At 45.7% G+C, this 24,646-nt stretch overlaps 1 protein-coding gene across 1 annotated transcript in view; it reads right to left on the bottom strand.

Annotated features, from left to right (window-relative positions):
* LOC130274555 (uncharacterized) overlaps window positions 1-24,646 on the bottom strand; it is a 75,816-nt gene that overhangs the window by 30,512 nt on the left and 20,658 nt on the right. The window lies entirely within an intron of this gene.

A 24,646-nucleotide genomic window follows, 5' to 3' on the forward strand; every position in this document is an offset into this window, starting at 1 on the left:
TTAATACAGGGCATCACCGCGATCGGTGATGTCCTGTATTAGCCGCGGGTCCCAGCCGTTGATGGCCGCAGGGACCGCCGCGATGGGGGTGTATTCGCCGTATAAGACGCACCGACTTTTCCCCCCCCAGTTTTGGGGAAGAAAAAGTGCGTCTTATACGGCGAAAAATACGGTAATTGAGCACACCAGATATGGAACAGAGGATACATTCCAGTTTTGGGATAACCCCTTCAAGCACTGAGCCTTTCATGCTATAAGTGAGAGATTATAAGCCTAGAGACATATACCGTCTCTTCCCTTTCTTTGGAACACAAACAACATTTCACTCCAAGCCACCTTATTTATCCAAAGCTATGTATGTAAATGCTAATTTCCTTTATGTAGTGTAGATGGGTAAATGGATAATGTTAATTTAATAAAAAAAGAAAACATTTCTGTGAAAACATCTTGAGGGCATCAGGGACAATTTGTATTTAACACATGTCAGAAGTTTCTGATGAAGAACTGATAACATAACTGTTACTATGTATTTTTATATCACTATTCAAAGCTCCTCAACACTAGTAACTATCTTCCTCTAAGGTAGAGAAGCTGTTAAAATGTTGAAAGACAGTTAATTTAATCTTTCAATGGGTTTGTCACTAATGTGAACTAATGTGATGAATAATAGATAAAAAGTTAAGACATAAAACATGGAATGGTGATATATTATCAACTGTTAGTTCTTAATCCTTTTCATAAATAAATCAATAATAATAACAAAATAAAAATAAGAATCTTTATAAACAACTAACATAAATGTATTCTGAATGTGTACTAATGATAACCTAATTATTAATAATTCACACAACTGGAATGAGGGCCCTGCTGGATATGGAACTATAGTTAAAATTCAAAAGAAAAGTGACATTTGCGTAGTCTCACTGCCATATTTTGGACTGCAGGAGGAAAGTAAAATACCTAGCGCATCTTTCGGTGACTGATACAAACATGTTAAGAACATGTCAATGCCATATTTATATTGCCTATCTTGGGAAACACCTATTTAGCCAGAGCAGAGAGACAATCAAAGAGCAGCTTTCATTTTTGTGGACCAGACTAGTCTATGTATTATATATTTGGCCACTTAGTTAAATAGTGGGGTAAATCTGGACTTTTTATGCTGCCTGAGATAAATTTTGACATGTGACACCCTGCCCTTCTTTTCAACAAAGTTTAAACATATTCACTCTGTGTGACACCCATTCTGTTAGATTTAAATCTCATGCACATAACCGTACTACAACTGTTATCTGTGCACATAACATTTTTGATATATATATATATATATTATATATACAAACAAATAAGCAGCAGCAACACCGTTTTAAAGTGCAAGATAGTGTCTTTTAGTGTCAAACAACCAATTTTATTGTAATAGGCAAAAAGGTAGCAATACCAAAGTAAAGCAGAAGTATCGGGACGCAGCCCGAATCAACAAAAAGGCAAAATCAAATGAATAAAAGGGAATAGGAAAATAAACAAGTCCATGGGTCAGACATGTGTGGATAAAAACAGACAGCAGGGTAATAAAACAGAACGGGTGTTGTCAGTGATTACGTTAGAGACAAAGTATGGCGAATCTCCGGGCAATAGGAGGATGATATCCAAGGAGACCAGACCCTCTCGTAGGAGGCCATTATGTCGGCGCGAACCGCGTTAATTTTTTCAAAGATCAGAATATCATTAACTCTATCAATTACTCTATCAATAGACAAGACTGGGCTCTTCCAGCATGTTGCTATATGGATCCGCGCAGCCAGCAGTATGAATTGCGCTAATCTAAATTGGCTGTTGGGCATCCTGCGCGGCCGTCTGCTGAGGAGACAAAAAGCAGGTTGGAGGGGACAGCGAAAAGAGAGAACAGAACGAAGAATAGAAAGAACAGATGTCCAGAAAGTCCTGGCGAGAGGACAGGTCCACCACATATGAAGCATGGTTCCCCTATCTGCGCAACCTCTAAAACATAAGGGAGAGGCACAGGGGAAGATGGAATGTATTCTCGTGGGAACATAATACGTCCTATGTAATATCTTCAGTGACGTCTCAGTAAGTGACACTTGCCAGCTCCCTCTACTCAAGGTATCGCAGCACTCCCTCCATTCCTCCAGAGACAGCTCCATATGGAAATCAGCCTCCCATTGAATCATGAACGACAGTTTAGTGTCGGGTGGGGGAGAATTTAGTATACCATATATTATGGCTAGAAGTCCTCGTCTAGAAGGACTATATTGCATAAGACGTTCAAACCTAGTCAACTGTGGTATGGTGCGTGCAGGAAAATTAGAATGTAGGAATGAAAAGATCTGGTGCATTCGGAAGAGTTCTGAGGGTGGGGGGTGAAATTGTAGAGTAAACACTTCCTTTGTCATCAGAACCCCTCGAGTATGGAATTGATGAGCAGTAGTCAGGGACTGTGAAGTCCACCAACGGAATGAGGAATGAGCAAGACCGGGTGGAAAAAAAGGGTTACAGAGGAAGGGCAGGAGGGGAGGAGGGCAAGATTGTAGGTGAAAGCGAAAGCGGACCAGCCGCCAAAGGGAAAGGGAATGAAGAGTGAGAAGAGCAGAGTAAGGGACGTATTTAGCGACAGGTTGAGTAGACCACATTAGGGAAGAGAAGGAGTGGGGAGAGATGAGAGAGGATTCGAGGTGAACCCAAATGGGGGTATCGCCATCCGCTAGGAACCAGGCCATCTGTCCTAGTCTGACAGCATAATAGTATTTTTGGAAGTTGGGGACGGACATACCACCTAAACGCTTATGAAGGTACATTACATTACGTGCTATGCGGGGGGTCTTGGATTTCCATATAAATCTAAAGACATCGGACTGAAGGGACTTGAGATCCGCAGTCGAGACCGGAACTGGAAGAGTGCGAAACAGGTATAGTAATTTAGGCAGAATCACCATTTTAACCGTGTTTATTCTTCCGATCCATGATAAGTATGGCCTGTCCCAAGTGCGGATATCATGTCGGATAGATTTGTATAGGGGCGGGTAGTTCGCACCATAGAAGGAAGCAACCGCCGGGGTTATACGAACACCTAAATAGGACAGGGCAGGCATTGGAGGGGGAAAGTTAAAGTTAAGGGAAATCAACTTTTGCGTATGGAGGGGAACATGTATATAGAGTGTTTCAGACTTAGATGGACTAATCCGGAGGCCCGAGCAAGACGAGAAGTCTGTGAGTAGGCGAAACAGGTTAGGTAAAAATGATAGGGGGTGTGTCAGGGATAGAAGGAGGTCATCGGCAAACAAACAAAGTTTATGGATGGAGTCCTTAATCGTGACCCCCAGTACAGTGAGGGAGGCTCGTAGGGATCTCGCCAGGGGCTCCATCGCCAGAGCAAAAAGAGCAGGGGACAACGGGCATCCCTGGCGAGTGCCCCTCTTAATAATAATCGGGGAAGGGGAAGAGGTAGGGAGTTTGAGAAAAGCCGTAGGATTGGAGTACAGCAGGTGCAGAAGGTGTACAAACGGCCCAGTGAACCCCATTTTAGAGAGGACCCCCCAAAGGTATGGCCAGAGAACTGAGTCAAAGGCCTTTTCTATGTCTAAGGCCAATAGCATAACAGGAGTAGAAGTGGAGGAAGCCCAGTGTACTACCCCCAGCACCTTTCTAATATTGTCCGCCGCCTGTCTCCCCGGTATAAAGCCCACTTGGTCAGGGTGAATAACACGGGGCAATATAGTGTTCAGTCTGCGTGCCAGGATAGATGTTAATATCTTCGTATCCAGATTAATTAAGGAGATTGGGCGGTAATTTGAGACCAGGGATGGGTCCTTCTGGGGTTTGGGGATCACCGTTATAAGGGCGTCTAAGTATTCAGGGGGTAAAGAGGGAGCCTTAAAGAGGTTATTATAAAGGTTAACTAGATGGGGAACTAGAATAGGAGAGAATTTCTTATAATACATTGCAGACAGGCCATCTGGGCCAGGGGCTTTTCACAATTTCAGGGACGCAATTGTATCTGATACATCTTCGTATGAAATTGGAGAATTAAGGAGATCCCTCTCGAGGTCAGTGAGAGAGGGGAGGGAGGTAGAGTCAAGAAAAGAGTTCAGACTGGGAGCAAAGGTAGGCGACTGGTCAGGGATAGAATAGAGTCTAGAGTAGTAAGAGTGAAAAGTCTGGTAAATCTTGTCGGGGTGGGAAGACCGGGAACCAGGGTGCAACTGAATGGTGTGAACATAATTAAGCCGTTGTTTGCTGCGGAGCATATTGGCAAGCAACCTATCCGGCTTATTGGCATAGCGGTAGTATGTGGCCTTAGTCCACCTAAGCGCTTTTTCCACTCCGGTGGACAGGACAGCATCCAGGCGCAACCTGGTGTCCCGGATAGCATTGTGGAGATAAAGAGAGGGGGCACGCTGGTGAGCCAGGGTGAGTCGAGAAAGCTTGTTGTGTAGCGTATGTTGAAGGTGGGAGCGACCTCTTTTCATGTATGAGGCTAGCGATATGAGCCGTCCCCTAATGAAGGCCTTGTGGGCAGACCATACCCAGATCGGGTTTGAATTCGGAGTAGCATTGGTGGAGAAGTAGGATGTGAGATCCGCTGTAAGAGAACGTTTAACTGTCTGGTTAGTCAGCATAGACTCGTTAAGTCTCCAGGTAAAAGGTGTGGTAGGACCACCTATAAGATCCAGCTCTACACATACCATCTCATAGTCAGACCAGGGAGAGGCAATGTGTCTCGCGTACAGGAGGCACGGCAGAGTAGAGGTGTTGAGAAGTAGCCAGTCTATGCGAGTGTAATTTTTCTGGGAGGATGAATAGTAAGAATACCCCCTCGACTGACCATTGTGCTCCCTCCATGCATCCGCAAGTTGAAGTGAATGGAAGGCCGAAACCAACCTTGTCTGCAACGCTCTAGACCTACCTAAGGGACTAGGGGAGGATCTATCCAAGACGCCATCGTAGACGAAATTAAAATCGCCCGCCCACACCAGAACATCATAAGAGTATGATAGGAGTAAAGAGCAGAGAGAAAGAAAGAATGAAATAGGAGAAGAGTTAGGAGCATAAGAGTTAAGTAGACAGATCTGCTTACCATACAGGGTGCCCAACAGCAAGACATACCTGCCTTCGGAGTCTGTATGAACGCGGGTCACCTCGAATGGCAACGTATTTTTCAAACAAATCAGTACCCCCCTGCTTTTGGAGACAAAAGAGGAGACATATAACCGGGAGTACTGGGAATGGAGGAAGCTAGGGCAGGAGGACTGGGAGAAGTGAGTCTCCTGAATGCAAATTATATCAGGGCGGTAGCATCTATAATCTATGAAAGCTTTCCTCCGTTTGGAGGGGGAATTAAATCCCCTGACATTATGGGAAATTATCTTACACATAAGACGGAAGACCAGGCAATGCGGAGACGGGACAAACACGCAAAGACAGAACAACCATGGAACACATGGACCCACTGACGAACAAAAATGAACAACATCAAACCACAAACAAAACACTGAACAAACAGAAAAAGGTCAAACTGGAAAGCGAAGCCGTATAATATAGCGGCTCCGCTTACTTCCATCTCTTGAAGTAAAGGAAGGAGACATCAGTCCAGTCACACCAGCCCTTCTAGGATCGGTGGCTTCAGGGCGCCAGGTGAGAGGGGGTCACTGGCAACGGTGAGTCAACCTTCCGGGGCCATCCCCAGGCACCGCTGTGATTTACGCTGGGCCGAGGGAACACTGGTCCAGGACCTGGAGGGTCGGGGGCCCCTTCGAGGCAAGTCGGTCGCAGGAGGCTGTTCTGGGGCAGTCCAGGGGATACCCTCTTTAGTGAGGGTAGTTTGGGCCTCAGTCAGGGAGCGAAATTGGTAGGGGCGCCCTTAAGTTGGCAGATGAGGGAGAATGGAAATCCCCATTTATACTTCACCCCTGTTACGCCTAGCGCTCCGGGTCCCCGCTCCTCCCCGGAGCGCTCACGGCGTCTCTCTCCCTGCAGCGCCCCGGGCAGTCCCGCTGACCGGGAGCGCTGCACTGTCATGGCCGTCGGGGATGCGATTCGCACAGCGGGACGCGCCCGCTCGCGAATCGCATCCCAGGTCACTTACCCGTCCCGGTCCCCTGCTGTCATGTGCTGGCGTGCGCGGCTCCGCTCTCTAGGGCGCGTGCGCGCCAGCTCTCTGAGACTTAAAGGGCCAGTGCACCAATGATTGGTGCCTGGCCCAATTAGCTTAATTGGCTTCCACCTGCTCCCAGACTATATCTGCTCACTGCCCCTGCACTCCCTTGCCGGATCTTGTTGCCTTGTGCCAGTGAAAGCGTTTAGTGTGTCCAAAGCCTGTGTTACCTGAACTTCTGCTATCCATCTTGACTACGAACCTTGCCGCCTGCCCCCGACCTTCTGCTACGTCTGACCTTGCCTCTGCCTAGTCCTTCTGTCCCACGCCTTCTCAGCAGTCAGCGAGGTTGAGCCGTTGCTAGTGGATACGACCTGGTTGCTACTGCCGCAGCAAGACCATCCCGCTTTGCGACGGGCTCTGGTGAACACCAGTAGCCTCTTAGAACCGGTCCACCAGCACGGTCCACGCCAATCCCTCGCTGACACAGAGGATCCACTACCTGTAAGCCGAATCGTGACAGTAGATCCGGCCATGGATCCCGCTGAGGTGCCGCTGCCAAGTCTCGCTGACCTTCCCACGGTGGTCGCTCAGCAATCGCAGCAGATTGCCCAACAAGGACAGCAGCTGTCGCAGTTGACCGCCATGTTACAGCAACTTTTGCCTCTGCTACAGCAGCAACCATCTCCTCCGCCAGCTCCTGCACCTCCTCCGCAGCGAGTGGCCGCTCCTAGCCTCCGCTTGTCCCTGCCGGACAAATTTGATGGGGACTCTAGACTCTGCCGTGGATTTCTGTCTCAGTGTTCCCTGCATATGGAGATGTTGTCGGACTTGTTTCCTACAGAACGGTCTAAGGTGGCGTTCGTAGTGAGCCTTCTTTCAGGAAAGGCCTTGTCTTGGGCCACACCGCTCTGGGACCGCAATGATCCTGCCACAGCCACAGTCCAGTCCTTCTTCGCTGAAGTCCGGAGTGTCTTCGAGGAACCAGCCCGAGCTTCTTCTGCCGAGACTGCCCTGCTTAACCTGGTCCAGGGTAATTCTTCAGTGGGCGAGTACGCCATCCAATTTCGTACTCTTGCTTCTGAATTATCATGGAATAATGAGGCTCTCTGCGCGACCTTTAAAAAAGGCCTATCCAGTCGCATCAAGGATGTGCTGGCCGCACGAGAGATTCCTGCCAACCTGCAAGAACTTATCCATTTGGCCACCCGCATTGACATGCGCTTTTCTGAGAGACATCAAGAGCTCCGCCAGGAAAAAGACTTAGATCTCTGGGCACCTCTCCCACAGTCTCCGTTGCAACCTACGCCTGGGCCTCCCGCCGAGGAGGCCATGCAAGTGGATCGGTCTCGCCTGACCCAGGAAGAGAGGAATCGCCGTAGGGAAGAAAATCTTTGTCTGTACTGTGCCAGTACCGAGCATTTCCTGGTGGATTGCCCTATTCGTCCTCCACGTCTGGGAAACGCACGCACGCACCCAGCTCACGTGGGTGTGGCGTCTCTTGGTTCTAAGTCTGCTTCTCCACGTCTCACGGTGCCCGTGCGGATTTCTCCTTCAGCCAACTCCTCCCTCTCAGCCGTGGCCTGCTTGGACTCTGGTGCCTCTGGGAATTTTATTCTGGATTCTCTGGTGAATAAATTCCGCATCCCGGTGACCCGTCTCGTCAAGCCGCTCTACATTTCCGCGGTCAACGGAGTCAGATTGGATTGCACCGTGCGTTACCGCACAGAACCCCTCCTGATGTGTATTGGACCCCATCGCGAAGTGATTGAGCTCTTCGTCCTCCCCAACTGTACCTCTGAGGTCCTCCTCGGTCTGCCATGGCTCCGGCTTCATTCTCCCACCCTTGATTGGACCACCGGGGAGATCAAGAACTGGGACTCTGCCTGCCATAGGAAGTGCCTCTCCCCCCCTCCCAGTCCCGTCAGGCAAGCCTCAGTGCCTCCTCATGGCCCCCGTCCTGGTGACACACTGCCCCGTGCCAGGCTTCGCCCTCTGCCCTCCCTCCCCATTCCCACTCCTGCTGTACTGCCTGCTGTTGAGGAAACCCTCCATTCTTTCCCGGTGTCCTCATCCCAGGGGAGGCAGTTACCGGACAAAGAAAAGGGGAGACCTAAGGGGGGGGGTACTGTTACGCCTAGCGCTCCGGGTCCCCGCTCCTCCCCGGAGCACTCACGGCGTCTCTCTCCCTGCAGCGCCCCGGTCAGTCCCGCTGACCGGGAGCGCTGCACTGTCATGGCCGTCGGGGATGCGATTCGCACAGCGGGACGCGCCCGCTCGCGAATCGCATCCCAGGTCACTTACCCGTCCCGGTCCCCTGCTGTCATGTGCTGGCGCGCGCGGCTCCGCTCTCTAGGGCGCGCGCGCGCCAGCTCTCTGAGACTTAAAGGGCCAGTGCACCAATGATTGGTGCCTGGCCCAATTAGCTTAATTGGCTTCCACCTGCTCCCAGACTATATCTGCTCACTGCCCCTGCACTCCCTTGCCGGATCTTGTTGCCTTGTGCCAGTGAAAGCGTTTAGTGTGTCCAAAGCCTGTGTTACCTGAACTTCTGCTATCCATCTTGACTACGAACCTTGCCGCCTGCCCCCGACCTTCTGCTACGTCTGACCTTGCCTCTGCCTAGTCCTTCTGTCCCACGCCTTCTCAGCAGTCAGCGAGGTTGAGCCGTTACTAGTGGATACGACCTGGTTGCTACTGCCGCAGCAAGACCATCCCGCTTTGCGGCGGGCTCTGGTGAACACCAGTAGCCTCTTAGAACCGGTCCACCAGCACGGTCCACGCCAATCCCTCGCTGACACAGAGGATCCACTACCTGTAAGCCGAATCGTGACAACCCCCTCCCGGACCAGGGCCAGCGTGATGCGGCGGAATGTCCTGCGCCGTTCCAGCATGGACGGGGATAAATCCGAGTAGAGGCGCACTTCAGCGGGCATGCCAGGTAGCGCTGTCAGGTTGCGGGCAGCAAAGAGCAGGGGATCTCTCACCTCCGGGTAGTGCAGTCGGAGGACCACGTCCCTCGGCATTTCAGAAGATCTCGGGCGACCCAGGGCTCTGTGGACACGGTCCATACGGAGAAGCTCGGGCTCATATTGCGGCAGTAAGGCCTGGAACATCGCATCGACCGCAGATTTCAGGTTAGTCTCCGACTCAGGTAGTCCCCGAATGCGAATATTGGCTCTGCGGGAGCGGTTCTCCAGATCTTCAAGTTTGAGGTCGATAGCATCAAGCTTGGCCGCATGTAGATCGATATCCCGGCGGTCAGACTCCGCGGCCTCTGCTAAGTCGTCCAATTTGTTTTCATTGTCGGAGACTATCTGGCCCAGATCTTGAAGTTGCGCTGCGAAGTCTGAGACAGCTTTTCTGAGCTCCGACTGGAACATTTGCTTGATCTGGCGGAACATATCTGCCGGGGACATCTGCGCCAGGTCCGGCTCCCCCTCTTCATCGGACGCCATATCAGAGCGGTGTGGGGAGGCTGCCGCCGCCGCCGCCATATTGGGTTTCGGAGAGGCTCTGAAAAAGTCCGGAATGGACTGAGAAAGACGCTGAGAGAGGTTCTTATTTCGTGACCGCTGCCTCCTGGGCATGACCAGGTCCAGTTCGCACTGAAACCACAGCGTGTGGAGCCTTTAGGGCGCTGATTAGGGCTTAGATAGGTGAGACTGGCGCGGAGCTTACATCACCCACGTCTCTTCCGGTAAGCCGCGCGCATGCGCCTCCAGATAGTGTCTTTTATTCACACAACGTGAGGCGATGTTTCGGTTTGCTCACCAAACCATTTTCAAGGCTTGAAAATGGTTTGGTGAGCAAACCGAAACGTTGCCTCACGTTGTGTGAATAAAATACACTATCTTGCACTTTAAAACGGTGTTGCTGCTGCTTATCTGTTTGTATCTACGTGGAACCCTGGACCTGGGATCTGGCTGACGGCACCCGTGCACTTTATCTGGGATGTGCGGCTTTCCTTGTTGTATATATATATATATATATATATATATATATATATATATATTTAGCTGATATAAAGTAATAATTAAAAAAGGACATATTTCACCTACTCTTTTTTCCTGCATTTCCCGGTATGACATCATCACCACTTTCGCTCATCACCGCTTCTTCCTGCTCATGAGAGGGAGTCATCTCAGGATCAACTGCCCACTTAACCAATCACTAACTGAGGAACAGATCTATAGATGCACCATATATACATGGAATAACATACTCCAACGATAAAGGATAAGAACATTAGAAGTCACAGAGGATTTTCAATTTCAGGTCAGATAAAGGCACAAGACTTGCTTGTTTTGGAACTAATATTCAGGACCAGATAATTATTGGAGTTATTGGAGCTCCAGCTCCAGGCTTTGTGCTTCTTGTTAATGGGGTCCCCCACTGCCTGCCCAAGACTTCATGCTTCTTAAGATCACTGAGCATGGCAAATGCTTGGATTGGTTTGTGCACAGCCTCAGGGCAGCACATAAGAGCCAGCACAAAAGCGTATTTAGGGGGCATGTGCTCCAGGTGCCAGTAAGATGAAGGGACTGGGAAGAGATGCCTGTACAAAGATCTGTGTAGGTTTCATATATGTATGGTTTTTAAGAAAAACCTATAAACAAGCCCACTTTATTGGGTTAAAAAACACAAGGTGTGGGTTTCTTCAGGTTTCTTCTTGTCAAGAATCACAATTTGTTAAAATTTTATTACAGCACCAATTGCAAAAGTCAACACTAAACTTTCACATTGGGAAAGTAAATGTGCGTCACTGTGTAAACCCAAGCTAAGGGTCTTTTCCTACTGTATTTAGCAGTAATTGCCAAAGGTGTACTGTATCCTATCGATGAAGCAAAAAAGTAAACTGACGTATTTTAGCCCGACAGAGACTAAATAGTCTGTTAACCCTTTTGGGAATCAACACATACAGCAAGCGAACACTGCCAAACTTAGTGTGAAATAGCCTTAGGAAGACAAGGCTGCTTGAACATCTCCAGCTCTGTCAAGGTGATATTACAGATGGGAATGCAATGGAGCTGATAACTGGTGCCTTTCTGTGCAGGGATGTTAGGCATACTGTAGCTGTCAACATACTGTCCCTTGCAGGCACTACAGTGTGCCACCTGCAACGACCTCACCATGTTCATGTAAGGTATGCCCTTGGTCAGCATTTAATATTACACTTTTCCTTTTAATGTATGGTTAAATGCAGCTTCTCCCATTGATAACAGCTGATCATAGGAAATTTAAAAAGCTAAATCCACACTGATCAGCTGATCCATTTTCCAAGCTTAAATTTAAAAGGAGACAACCCTTTAAAGAGAAACCCCCTTAAATGGACACTGTCATTAAAACTAGAGATGGGCAAATTTGAAAAATTTGAGTGAATTTAAAAAATTTGATTTGGCCGATTCACCAAATTTTCTGAAAAAATTAGATTCGGTCCAAATTTATTCCCGGCGAATCTGCATTAAAAATGGCAATTTCTGGCCTACAGAGAGCCTCAGCATGAGGAGACCATATAGTGGCTGAATGACCCAGCCTGGAGGTGGCAGCAGCCTAACGAGACCATAGGGCAGACCATATAGTGGCTGAATGACACAGCCTGGAGTTGGCGGCAGCATGAGGAGACCATATAGTGGCTGAACGACACAGCGTGGAGGTGGCGGCCGCATGAGAAAGTCCATATAGTGGCTGAATGACCCAGCCTGGAGGTGGCGGCAGCATGAAGAGACCATATAGTGGCTACATGACACAGCCTGGAGGTGGAGGAAGCATGAGGAGACAATATAGTTGCAGAATGAGACAGCCTTGAGGTGGAGGAAGCATGAGGAGACCATAAAGTTGCAGAATGAGACAGAGTGGAGCTGGCATCAGCATGGTAGCTGAGGCAGGTAGGCTGAAGAAAACGGTCTCTTTTGTCAAAGTGTTAGTGTGCACAAGTATTGAGGATTTGCATTACGTAAAACTTAACTTTTAATAATATTCTTAGGATAGAATATATGTACCTTTTTTTGAGATCAAACAAAAGGAAAGGTGTGCAAAAAACACCATGTGCCACCTACACCACTAAGTATTGATGTTATGCAAAGACCTCTAAAAGGTGGAAGGGAACATTGTATGGTTCATTGTAACTGGTGGAGGTAAAAACTTCCCCTGTAAGGCCCTACTCTCGCATTATTAATTCCCTTCTTGGCAAGTGTTACTCGCCCTAAAAAGGGGGGCCCCACACAAATAAACTGGCAGTGTTTGTAGGTGGGAATAGGGAGAGGTTCCTGTGTGGGGCTGCCCTTTTTTTGGAGCGAGTAACACATGCCAAGAAGGGAATTAATAATGCGAGAGTAGGGCATTACAGGGGAAGTTTTTACCCCCACCGTTTACAATGGACCATACGGTGTCCCCTTCCACCTTTTAGAGGTTTTTGCATCACATCAATACTTGGTGATGTAGGTGGCACATTGTATTTCTTGCACACCTTTCCTTTTGTTTGATCTAAAAAAAATGTGGGTACATATATTTTATCCCAAGAAAAGTTATGTTTTAGCTAATGCATATCCTCAATACTTACTTGTGGTCTGATGCGGAGGAATGTCTTTAACTGGGGAGCAGCACCTTAAATATGTTTTGCACTACCCATATTTGTGAAGTGTTGTGTAGCACCATGGTCAATCTACTCTGATGCATCAGGCATTGGTGGGTGGAAATCCTTGCTGATCCATGCCTGATTCATCTTTCCAAAGGTCAGTCTCTCCACATTTTTTGTGGACAGACGAGTTCTCCTTGGGGTTACTATGGCCCCGCCACACTAAACACCCACTCTGATGACACACTACTGGCCGGGCAGGACAGCTTTTCCAGGCCAAACTCTGCAAGTTGCAGCCACAAATCAAGTTTGGCTGCCCAGAAGTCCAGCGGATCTTCAAGGTGTGTTGGCATGGTCATGTCAAGGTATGCCACCACCTGCTGGTTCAGGTCCTACTCAAGGTCTACCTGCTGCTGATGAGTTGCTTCACTATGAGGGTGAAGAAAGATACTCATCAGCGACTGTAGACTCAGGCTGCTGCTGATGGAGCTGGTACTGCTCCTTCCACCCCACCCAGCAGCCATGGCAGTGGAAGGTGATCACAGAGGGCCCCCCGAGTCAGACCTGCGGGAGGATGGACGATGACGCAGATAGGCATCGGCCAACTGACTACGTAGGATGTCCCTGTAGTAGGTCAGTTTTGTCCTCCCTCTCAGTGGGTGTAGAAAAGGCCCCCATTTTGTACCGGTAGCAAGGGTCCAATAAAGTGGAGAGCCAGAAGTTATCCCGCTGCCGAATGGTGACAATTCAGCGGTCACAATGCAAGCAAGTGAGCATGCATCGTGCCATTTGTGCATGTGACTCAGAGGGACTCCATGCCTTTATCTCTACTGCATACTGCAACAGTGTGTCTGGGTCCTCTGTCCCGCCTTCCTCATAACCCTATAGCTCCTCTGGCTGCTCCTGCTCCTCCTCTCCTGTCAGATGACTAGAAAAAACGCATATCTCGCGAAACCTAAACTGTGCTCCACTGTGCCCCTCCCTCTCCAGTTCAGTCCCCAAAGAGCTTATATGGCCGTGAGATGTAAGCGCCACTTCACCAGAGCCCTAACCAGCTATTGTTTCCAATAGGTGTTGTAGGAAATGAAGCAGTGGAATGACGTTGTTCATCCCGTAATCCTAGCGACTGACTAATAACGACTGACTAAAGGGCCTGAGCAAATGGCAGGTGTCACCTATGAGTGGCCACTGGTTTACATTGAAGTTACACAAGGAGTCCCCCCTATCCGCTTGGATCATCAAGAAATTGGTGATGGTTTTTGACTGTTTGTATAGTCAGTCCAACATATGGAGGGTGGAATTCCAACGTGTGGAAACATCTCAAATAAGACTATGTTGGGGGTTACCGTTCTGACGCTGCAGCTCAAGAAGGGTGTGCTTTGCGGTGCACAAGTGGCTGAAGTGCATGCAAAGTTTCCTTTCCATTGTTAGGATGTCTTGCAGATTGGAGGAACACTTCAAGAATCGCTTGACAACCAGATTGAACAGGCTTCCTTGTCGCAGAGCGGACAAGATGTTCTTCTCATTTTCGGTCACCATGGTTCCCGTTGCCAGGTTTCATGGAGTAAGCCATGATTCTATCTCTTGATGAATGACTTTTAACAGTTCCTCCCCTGTGTGACTCCATTCACCAAGGCAAACCATGTGAAGAACAGTGTGACACCACCGTGCCCTGCACACATGGTATGCTGGAAGGGCATTGAGACTTGTCCATGTAGTGGAGGAAACGTTGGAGGATGAGAAGGCAGTGTCGCACACTGTCATAGGACCAACGGCCTGAGAGTTTGGAGTTGCTGTTGTGGCTGTGCAGGAAGCACATTCACCCAGTGGGCGTAAAGGACATGTATTGTCCCTGACCGTTGTTACAACTCCACACGTCGGCGTTGCCGTGCACTTTGGTACACACCCACAGGCTCAAGGACTGGCCCACCTTCTGTTCCACAAAATTGTGCAGGGCTGGTACTGCCTTCTTAAAACAAATGACTTCTTGGGACTCTCCACCTCGGCTCAGCACAAGCCATCAGTTCTGAAAGGGGCAGAGTCCACCACTTGAAAAGAGAGGGACTGCAGCACCAGCAACTTGGAAAGGAGCACATTCAGCTTCTGCACCATTGGATGAGAGGGCGCATACTGTTGTCTCTTAGACATGGCTTCACTGATGGATTGCTGGCGGAATGACTCAAAGTAGGAGGAGCAGGAGCACCTGGAGCGAAATATGATGGGTATGACACACAGCTCACTTTGGCTGAGGTGGTGAAGCTGAAACAGGGAGCGGCGTTCCATTGGGTGATGCAGCAGGCTGGACCACCACATCGGAGCCACTGTTCTCCCAGCCCGCTTTATGATGAAGCCGTGGTGCCAACATTGGGACCCTGGCCACACCTTCTGCTAATACATCCTGCATGTGGCCAGGTTAACATCCTCCGGATGTTTGATGAAAAACTGCCACACCACCGAGTAGCTGATTTTTCCCACCAACAGTATGCACTGATTGACTGCTGCTGACTTCAGGAACCCTTGTTCCACTACCTCCCGGGAAGGGAGGCTGCCGCAAAGCAGGGGTCTACGCCGGGCACGTTTGGCTCCAGACTTTCCATTTCTGCCACCATGCTTACTGTCACCCATGCTACCATCTTGCTGGCTCAGTTGCCACCTCATGGGGAACCTGCAACTTCTTCTCCTGATGATGATGCAGCCCCTTCTGCATCCGGCTCCCAAGTGTGATCGGCTTCACCATCATCGACTTGTGTCTGCACGCCACTGATGTCCTCCTCAGATTCCTCAAAAGTGTCTGTTTCAGGAGCCTGAACGCTCGCAACACCACCTCCCATGCCATTCTTCTCATCACTACTTGCCAGCCTAGCGGAGGAAGCAGCTCCTCCACTTCTTGGCTGGGCAGTAGCTGCTGACTGTCCTCTAGTAGATCGTGCACACTAAATAGGGGAGATGAACCCACAGCCAAAATACTTCTATGGGGGAGTGAACAGCATAGGACAGAGGCAATAGGAGGACAGGGACTGCTCCCAGGGCATGCCAACTGAGGGTTGTGTCTGAGGAACCCACTGACTGTTGACTGGGGGTGTCAGATGTCACTTGTGATGAAGTGGATGACCGTGTTAACCAATCGATGACGGCAGATGGGTTACTGGTCGAGACACAACCGCTAGCTGATACTGGGAGCCCAGGCCTCTTGCTGAAACTCCTGCTGCTACTCACCCCTAGTCTGCTGCGACCTCTGCCTGATGAATTAAGGCATCTGCCACTCCTCTGTGCACATCTTTGCACTTCTCTCCCTGACATATTTAGTGCTTATATGAGGGTAGTGCAATACGCTCCACTGTGCTTCTACAACACCAGCAGGTGTGTACTTATTACTGGCCTTTCATAGTATCTAGGCCCTAAAGACTTGAACAGGAACAAAATGGTGCACCACTTAGATGTACGTATGTGGTATGCACTTATGAAGGGAGGACAATGCGCTACAGTATGATTAAAACAGTATTTGTCTAGAACACCAGCAGGTGTGTACTTTTGCCTGGCCTTTCACAGTATCTAGGCCCTTAAAACTTTAACAGAAAGAAAATGGTACATCACTTAGTTGTACGCACAGGTTACACTTAATAGAGGACAATACGCTTTTATTGCTCTGCTCACCCTAACTGGCTTGCTACTATTAGCTATTCAGTTGTTGTACACACCAGTACGGCAGTGTGTGCTGTGTACTACACCCAAAATTGCACTCTCTCTCTCTCTCTCAATCTCACTCCCTTCCCTATCAGTGCTACTAAGCTGGATTTTGGCTTGAGGTGAATCGCTGCTGTTAAAAAAGCTTTTCTGTGCAACACACTGCTCTCTGCCCCTTTCCCTCTGTAATAGAATGCTGATATGACTGGGAGGTGCATCGCTGCTGTAAAAATACTTTTCTGTGCAACACACACTGGTGTCTATCCCTCTCTCTCTGTAATGGAACGCTGATGTGACTGGGAGGGGAATCGCTGCTGTAAAAAATGCTTTTCTGTGCAACACAGACTGCTGTCTGTCCCTATCTCTCTGTAATAGAATGCTGATGTTACTGGCCGCAAGATGGCCACCGATTGTATAGGGCTGTGAGATCACAGGGGTGGCCGGCTGCTGATAGGCTGCATGCTGCATGTGATTCAGGATCATCCTGCCAACCCTGGTTCTCACCTTCCCAGGATTCCTTGACCTATGTCCTCACAAGTGGATCCGCCATTTTAGATGCTCTGGAGCCTGGACTGCACCAAATGTTTAAGGAAGCGATTCACATGATCGAATTGCGGCAATATTTGCATTCGTTGCGAATCAAACTTTTCCTGAAATTTTTAACAAATTCGGATTCATCAGATTCAATTCGTTCATCTCTAATTAAAACAAATTTTTGCTATTTCACTCCTTGTGGCTAATAAAAAATCTTTCTCATGTACTTTGTTTTAAAAAAAAAAAAAAGTTTTCCATGTTTTATTTGTGTTTAAAAAAGCTGCCACTAGTTGTCTCCCTACTTGTCAAAAGCACATTTCTCACCATCTCTTGCACAGACTTTGGAATCTTGCTGGCCTGGCAGAAGTCCAAAATCAGGAAATTCAGTCTTTAGTGCTGATGGGGGGGGGGGTTTGCAGCCTTAGCCAATCATAGGTCATCTCACACTGAACTGCTATGAGCCGTGTGTAGCTGAGTGATGGAGGAAGTTCTCCCCAGTATGGCTTCCCAGACTGTGAATCTGACTGAGACGGAGCAGAAAATACAGAGCAATATCAAGGTGGAAAATAAATAAATAAATAAAAACTGGTGGGAGTGGTTTATCATGATGTGGGCAGTGAACTAGGAGGATTATAAAATTCATCAAGATCTTGACAAGTACTCTTTAAATAAAACATTAGACTAGGGCTACATGGTGACTTGGATTTGACATGGATTGCATACCCAAAAACCACTGTGTGGCGCTGCTGCATGATAGCTAATGAAAGTGAATGTGGTCATGTTGCAACCTGCAAGTGTCTGAAACAACAACATGAAGTTCGTCTTGGATGAATTTCTTATGACTGTTGCAGCTCACAAAACAATTCCTTCATCATTGTTGTCATGCAGCGACACAGAGATCTGTAGCCATGCTCCCGTACTATGGTGAAAGTTGCAGTGTAACCCTAGCCTTACAAATTGTTACTAAATGCATGTAGTGATACAGAAACTGTTTTGTCTTCATATAATATATATATATATATATATATATATATATATATATATATATATATCAAAACTATCTCCACATAATTCAAAGGGAACCTGTCACTATGAAAATTCTATTTAATCTATAGGCATATATATTAGTGGGAAAAGATTCAGTATAACTTAGCTCCCTCTATTTCTAGGAGTCCAGTGGCAGTGCCAAGGTTCACCCACTTGACTCCCAAGCATAAAAAGATCAGATAATTCAATCAAAAGTACTTTTGAATGATATACAGTATTTTGATCTGCTCAGCTCTTCCTGTTCTATAACAAGATACTGAAGGATTTCACAGAAGGATTGCCTGGAAGACATCCTAAAACAGCTGGATTGGTAGGTACACAAAAGGACAGAATTGCACTTTGTGCTAAGATTCCTATAAGAAAGTGATCCCATACACCGGCAAGTATAGAAAATACAATTGCCTTACTACTTGTATGGTACTGACATATCAATTTATGTACTGTACCTGAAAATCCCATTCTAATTAAGATTTGCTGTACACTTTTATTAGATGTGTATTTTTCCCATTTTGAAAAAGTGTCCAATAATATTTTGTCCCTGAAAGATCATTTCACTGCAAAAGCAAATTACAAGTTTACTTTGTGAACTGCATTATAATAGGAAACTTCGATTCTGACCTAATCATAAAAACATTGTTATCTAATTAAACATGCAAAACTCATTACAATGACAAACTATTAGGTGCTATCATATTCGATTTTAGCTGTCCTTTAGTACATGTTTTTGCAATCAGTATTATTATTATTTTGTTCTGCAGAATCATGTAGTTAATAGAATTAATAATTAATTATGTAACTTACTCGTAGGCAGATCATATCGCAGACATCTGACTTGTGGGATCAGATTTAAAAAATAAAATGGGCAAAATATAGAATATTTACATTTCCTTTTATATAAGATCTATATCTTTACATTTCTCTCATGGTTCTTAAAAACTCTATCCATTTCTTAATAATGATTCTTTATGGCAATATTACTCTCTCTTCATTCTTGAATAACATTTCTTTATTGTAAAAAACAAATTTTAATTGTGGAACTTTCTCTATTTTGTGGGATAAGAGTCTTTATCATTGGTAGTTTAACCCCTTAAGGACGCAGGGTTTTTCAGTTTTTGCACTTTCGTTTTTTCCTCCTTACCTTTTAAAAATCATAACCCTTTCAATTTTCTACCTAAAAATCCATATTATGGCCTTTTTTTTTTTGCATCACCAATTTTAATTTGCAGTGACATTAGTCATTTTACCCAAATATTCATGGCGAAACGGAAAAAAATCATTGTGCGACAAAATCGAAGAAAAAACGCCATTTTGTAACTTTTGGGGGCTTCCGTATCTATGCAGTGCATATTTCGGTAAAAATGACACCTTATCATTATTCTGTAGGTCCATACGATTAAAATGGTACCCTACTTATATAGGTTTTATTTTGTCGTACTTCTGGAAAAAATCATAACTACATGCAGGAAAATGTATACGTTTAAAAATGTCCTCTTCTGACCCCTATAACTTTTTTATTTTTTCACGTACAGGGCGGTATGAGGACTCATATTTTGCACCGTGATGATCACTTTCTATTCATTTTTTCATGGTATAAAAAGTTACCAAAAATACGCTTTTTTGGAATTTGGAATTTCTTTATGTGTACGCCATTGACCGTGCGGTTTAATTAACAATATATTTTTATAGTTTGGACATTTACGCACGCGGCGATACCACATATGTTTATTTTTAGTTTCAATTACACTGTTTTACTTTATTTTTTATGGGAAAAGTGGGGTGATTCAAATTTTTATTAGGGAAGGGGTTAAATGACCTTTATTAACACTTTTTTTTTTTACTTTTTTTTTGCAGTGTTATAGCTCCCATAGGGACCTATAACACTGCACACACTGATCTTTTACACAGATCACTGGCATGTATTAACACGCCTGTGATCAGTGTTATTAGCGCTTGACTGCTCCTGCCTGGATCTCAAGCACAGAGCAGTCATTCGTCGATTGGACACCGAGGAGGCAGGTAAGGGCCCTCCCTGTGTCCTGTAAGCTGTTCGGGATGCCGCGATTTCACTGTGGCTGTCCCGAACAGCCCGACTGAGCAGCCGGGTTACTTTCACTTTCACTTCAGACGCGGCGGTCAGCTTTGATCGCCGCGTCTGAAGGGTTAATACAGGGCATCACAGCTATCGGTGATGTCCTATATTAGCCGCGGGTCCTGGCCGTTGATAGCCGCCGGGACCGACCCGATATGACGCGGGGCATATCGCGAGAGCCGGCGCAGGACGTAAATATACGTCCTTCGTCGTTAAGGGGTTAAAGTAATGGTTCTATAGGATGAAGCAAAAAGATTGCTAACAACCACCGATGTATGGAAAGAACAGTGCTGTTAATAAAGCTCTAATAATATAAAAAAGTATCTAAAAACTAAAACATATTTGTTTATTATTCATTGAGTGCTTATTCATCCTGCCACTCTGTATCGATAATGTAGTCCCCATTTCCATAATCTAGTTAACCTATCTCAATAACACACCCACGATTACTACTGCAGTTTCAAAAGGCAACTATTAACCTAAGGACACTTAAAGGGGAACTCCTGTGGGAAAAAAATGTTTTCAAATCAACTGGTGCTATAAAGTTAAATAGATTTGTAAATTACTACTATTTAAAAATCTTAACCCTTCCAGTACTTGTCAGCTGCTATATTCTACAGAAAAATGTGTGAAGCTCTTTCCCGTCAGACCACAGTGCTCTCTGCTGACATCTCTGTCTGTGTCAGGAGGTTTTCTATGGGCATTTGCTTCTAATCTGGACAGTTCCTGACATGGACAGAGGTTTCCGCAGAGAGCACTGTTGTCAGACTGAAATAACTACACAACTTCCTCTGTAGTATACAGCAGCTGATAAGTACTGGAAGGCTTTAGATTTTGAAATAGAAGTAATTTACAAATCTGTTTAATTTTTTGGCAACAGTTGATTTGAAAACATTTGTTTTCCACTTGTTTCCAACGGAGTTCCCCTTTAATGGTAGGGTCACACTTATCGTATTTTGCAGCCTATTTACTGCTGTGTTTTTTCTTACCCATTCTAGTCAATGGCTAGCAAAATAAGAAGCTTATTTTGTTAACTATTGACTTAAATAGGTAGGAAAATATGTAGCAGCAAATATGCAGCAAAATACGACACGTGGGACCCTACTCTAAGGCCATGTTCACACGGCAGAATGTCCATGTGGAATTCTGCATGAATATTCCACACAGACATTCCACAGCAGCAGAGTCTCATTGATATCAATGGGATTCTGCTGCAATGTTTACATGATAGCATTTATGCGCCAGATGTTTCTGGCACGGAAATTCAGGTTCCAGGATCCACAGAAAGATCATGTCTATTCTTTCCATGTTGTTCACAGGGAAATGCATTGCCATGTCCACAAGGAAATGCATCTCACAGAGATGAGGAGCGCAGCCTGGAACCGTACTGTTTTGTGCACCCGAGGAAGGCACTAGATTGCACCAAAAGGCATTGTCCTTTTGCAAATCTATCTGAATAAAGAAAGTCCTGTGCAAATGCTGGCATATCAAAGTCTTTGTGGAACCACAACACAGTAGCACTCAAAGAAATAGACCCTTCATTTTTTTACATAATTTCTGCCCAGTATTCCCTATTCCGCAACCTTTGGGTCACGAAAAGAGGGTTGTCGAGCAGCAGACTGTGCTACATCTATTATAATCCCACAAGTCTACAATATAGATGCGCTCACCTTTTTGCACAACTGCATAAGGTCAGTTCGACACCATAGGTGTGGTGGTGGGTTCATGTTTATTCGTATATGTTTACTGTTTACTTTATATATTTTCAATATGTCAATACACCAATCCTAAACTCACAGCTACTCCTTTCCACATTTGCTTATCACACTATTTCTCAGCATCCTTGTAGATATTCACAGCCATAGGTTTTAAACGTATTTAGATCTAGATTAGACATCCAGCCTTAAAGGGGTACTCCGGTGAAAACATTTTTTCTTTTAAATCAACTGGTGGCAGAAAGTTAAACATATTTGTAAATTAGGAAAGCAGATAGATGCCAGCGATTAAGAAACTTCACCTTTATTGAAACCACGTAAAATCATCGACATGGAGAGACTTCAATAGGACAAACATTTAAAATTCCAGGAATCAGCGCCATGCATGACGCGTTTCAGGTCATGTGACCTTTCATCAGATGCATGATGCATCTTGCATGCATCTGATGAAAGGTCACATGACCTGAAACGCATCATGCTTGGCAGTGATTCCTGGAATTTTAAATGTTTGTCCTATTGAAGTCTCTCCATGTCGATGATTTTACGTGGTTCCAATAAAGGTGAAGTTTCTTAATCGATGGCATCTATCAGCTTTCTTCATATCCTTGGAGGATTACATTGCCGTGCGGTGGCTGGGTGAGCTGACTATTTTCCTACGTTGCTCCATATTTGTAAATTACTTCTATTAAAAAATCATAATCCTTCCTGTACTTATTAGCTGCTGAATAATACAGAGGAAATTATTTTCTTTTTGGAATGCTCTCTGATGACATCACGAGCACAGTTATCTCTGCTGACGTTATTATAATAATAATAACGCTTTATTTATTGTTGTCCTTAGTGGGATTTGAACCCAAGTCCCCAGCACTGCAAAGCAGCAATGCTAACCACTGAGCCACCATGCTGCCCTTAGCATTCATCTGCTATGCATGGTTGCTAAAATGGACAGAGATGTCAGCAGAGAGCACTGTGCTCTTGATGTCATCAGTGTTACAAAAAGAAAGGAATTTCCTCTGTAGCATTCAGCAGCTAATAAGTACTGGAAGGATTAAGATTTTTTAATAGAAGTAATTTACAAATATGTTTAGCTTTCTGCCACCAGTTGATTTAAAAGAAAAAAGGTTTCACCAGTTGATTTAAAAGAAAAAAGGTTTTCACCGGAGTACCCCTTTGGACCCAGGACCCTGGGCTTTAAGGACCCAGGACTTCCCCGTACGTCCTGGCGTTTTCCGGTCCCTGCCGCGCGCCGGGCACAGATTGGAATCGGATGCCTGCTGAAATGCTTCAGCAGGCATCCAAGGCAAACGCCGAGGGGGGCCATGTACATTAAAAATGTTGTACAGCCCACTGTTCCAAAGATCTGACAGACACCAGTGGGGGTAAATGCTCACTTTACGCCTTGTTACGTTCCTCAAGGGGTCTAGTTTCCAAAATTTGCTCTCAAAAAGCCAAATATGACTCCTTCTCTTCTGAGCATTGTAGTTCGCCCGTAGTGCACTTCAGGTCAACTTATGGGGTACCTCCATACTCAGAAGAGATGGGGTTACAAATTTTGGGGGGTATTTTCTGCTATTAACCCTTGCAAAAATGTGAAATTTGGGGGGAAACACACCTTTTAGTGATTTTTTTTTTTACGTATGCAAAATTCGTGAAACCCCTGTGGGGTATTAAGGCTCACTTTTTTTCTTGTTACGTTCCTCAAGGGGTCTAGTTCCTAAAATGGTATGCCATGTGTTTTTTTTTTTTTTTTTGCTGTCCTGGCACCATAGGGGCTTCCTAAATGCGACATGCCCCCGAGCAAAATTTGCTCTCAAAAAGCCAAATATGACTCCTTCTCTTCTGAGCATTGTAGTTCACCCATAGTACACTTCAGGTCAACTTATGGGGTACCTTCATACCTTCATAATTTTTTGGGGGTATTTTCTGCTATTAACCCTTGCAAAAATTTGAAATTTGGGGGGAAACACACATTTTTGTGAAATGTTATTTTTATTTTTTTACATATGCAAAAGTCGTGAAACCCCTGTGGGGTATAAGGCTCACTTTATTCCTTGTTACATACCTCAAGGGGTCTAGTTTCCAAAATGGTTTGCCATGTGTTTTTTTTTGCTGTTCTGGCACCACAGGGGCTTCCTAAATGCAATATGCCCCCCAAAAACCATTTAAAAAAAACGTACTCTCCAAAATCCCCTTGTCGCTCCTTCACTTCTGAGCCCTCTACTGCGCCCGCCGAATACTTTACATACACATATGAGGTATGTCCTTACTCGAGAGTAAGTATAAGTATACATTTTCTCCTTTTACCCCTTGTAAAAATTCAAAAATTGGGTCTACAAGAACATGTGAGTGTAAAAAATGGAGATTGTGAATTTTCTCCTTCACTTTGCTGCTATTCCTGTGAAACACCTAAAGGGTTAAAACGCTGACTGAATGTCATTTTGAATACTTTGGGGGGGGCAGTTTTTATAATGGGGTCATTTGTGGGGTATTTCTAATATGAAGACCCTTCAAATCCACTTCAAACCTGAACTGGTCCCAGAAAAATTGTGAGTTTGGAAATTTTGTGAAAAATTGGAAAATTGCTGCTGAACTTTGAAGCCCTCTGGTGTCTTCCAAAAGTAAAAACACATACATTTTTTGATGCAAACATAAAGTGGACATATTGTATATGTGAATAAAAAAAAATATTTGGAATATCCATTTTCCTTACAAGCAGAGAGCTTCAAAGTTAGAAAATTCCAAATTTTCAAAATTTTCATCAAATTTGGGGATTTTTCACCAAGAAGGGATGCAAGATACCACAAAATTTTACCACTATGTTAAAGTAGAATATGTCACGAAAAAAACAATCTCAGAATCAGAATGATAACTAAAAGCATTCCAGAGTTATT

Source organism: Hyla sarda, chromosome 5, assembly GCF_029499605.1.
Source record: "Hyla sarda isolate aHylSar1 chromosome 5, aHylSar1.hap1, whole genome shotgun sequence".
NCBI lineage: Eukaryota > Metazoa > Chordata > Amphibia > Anura > Hylidae > Hyla > Hyla sarda.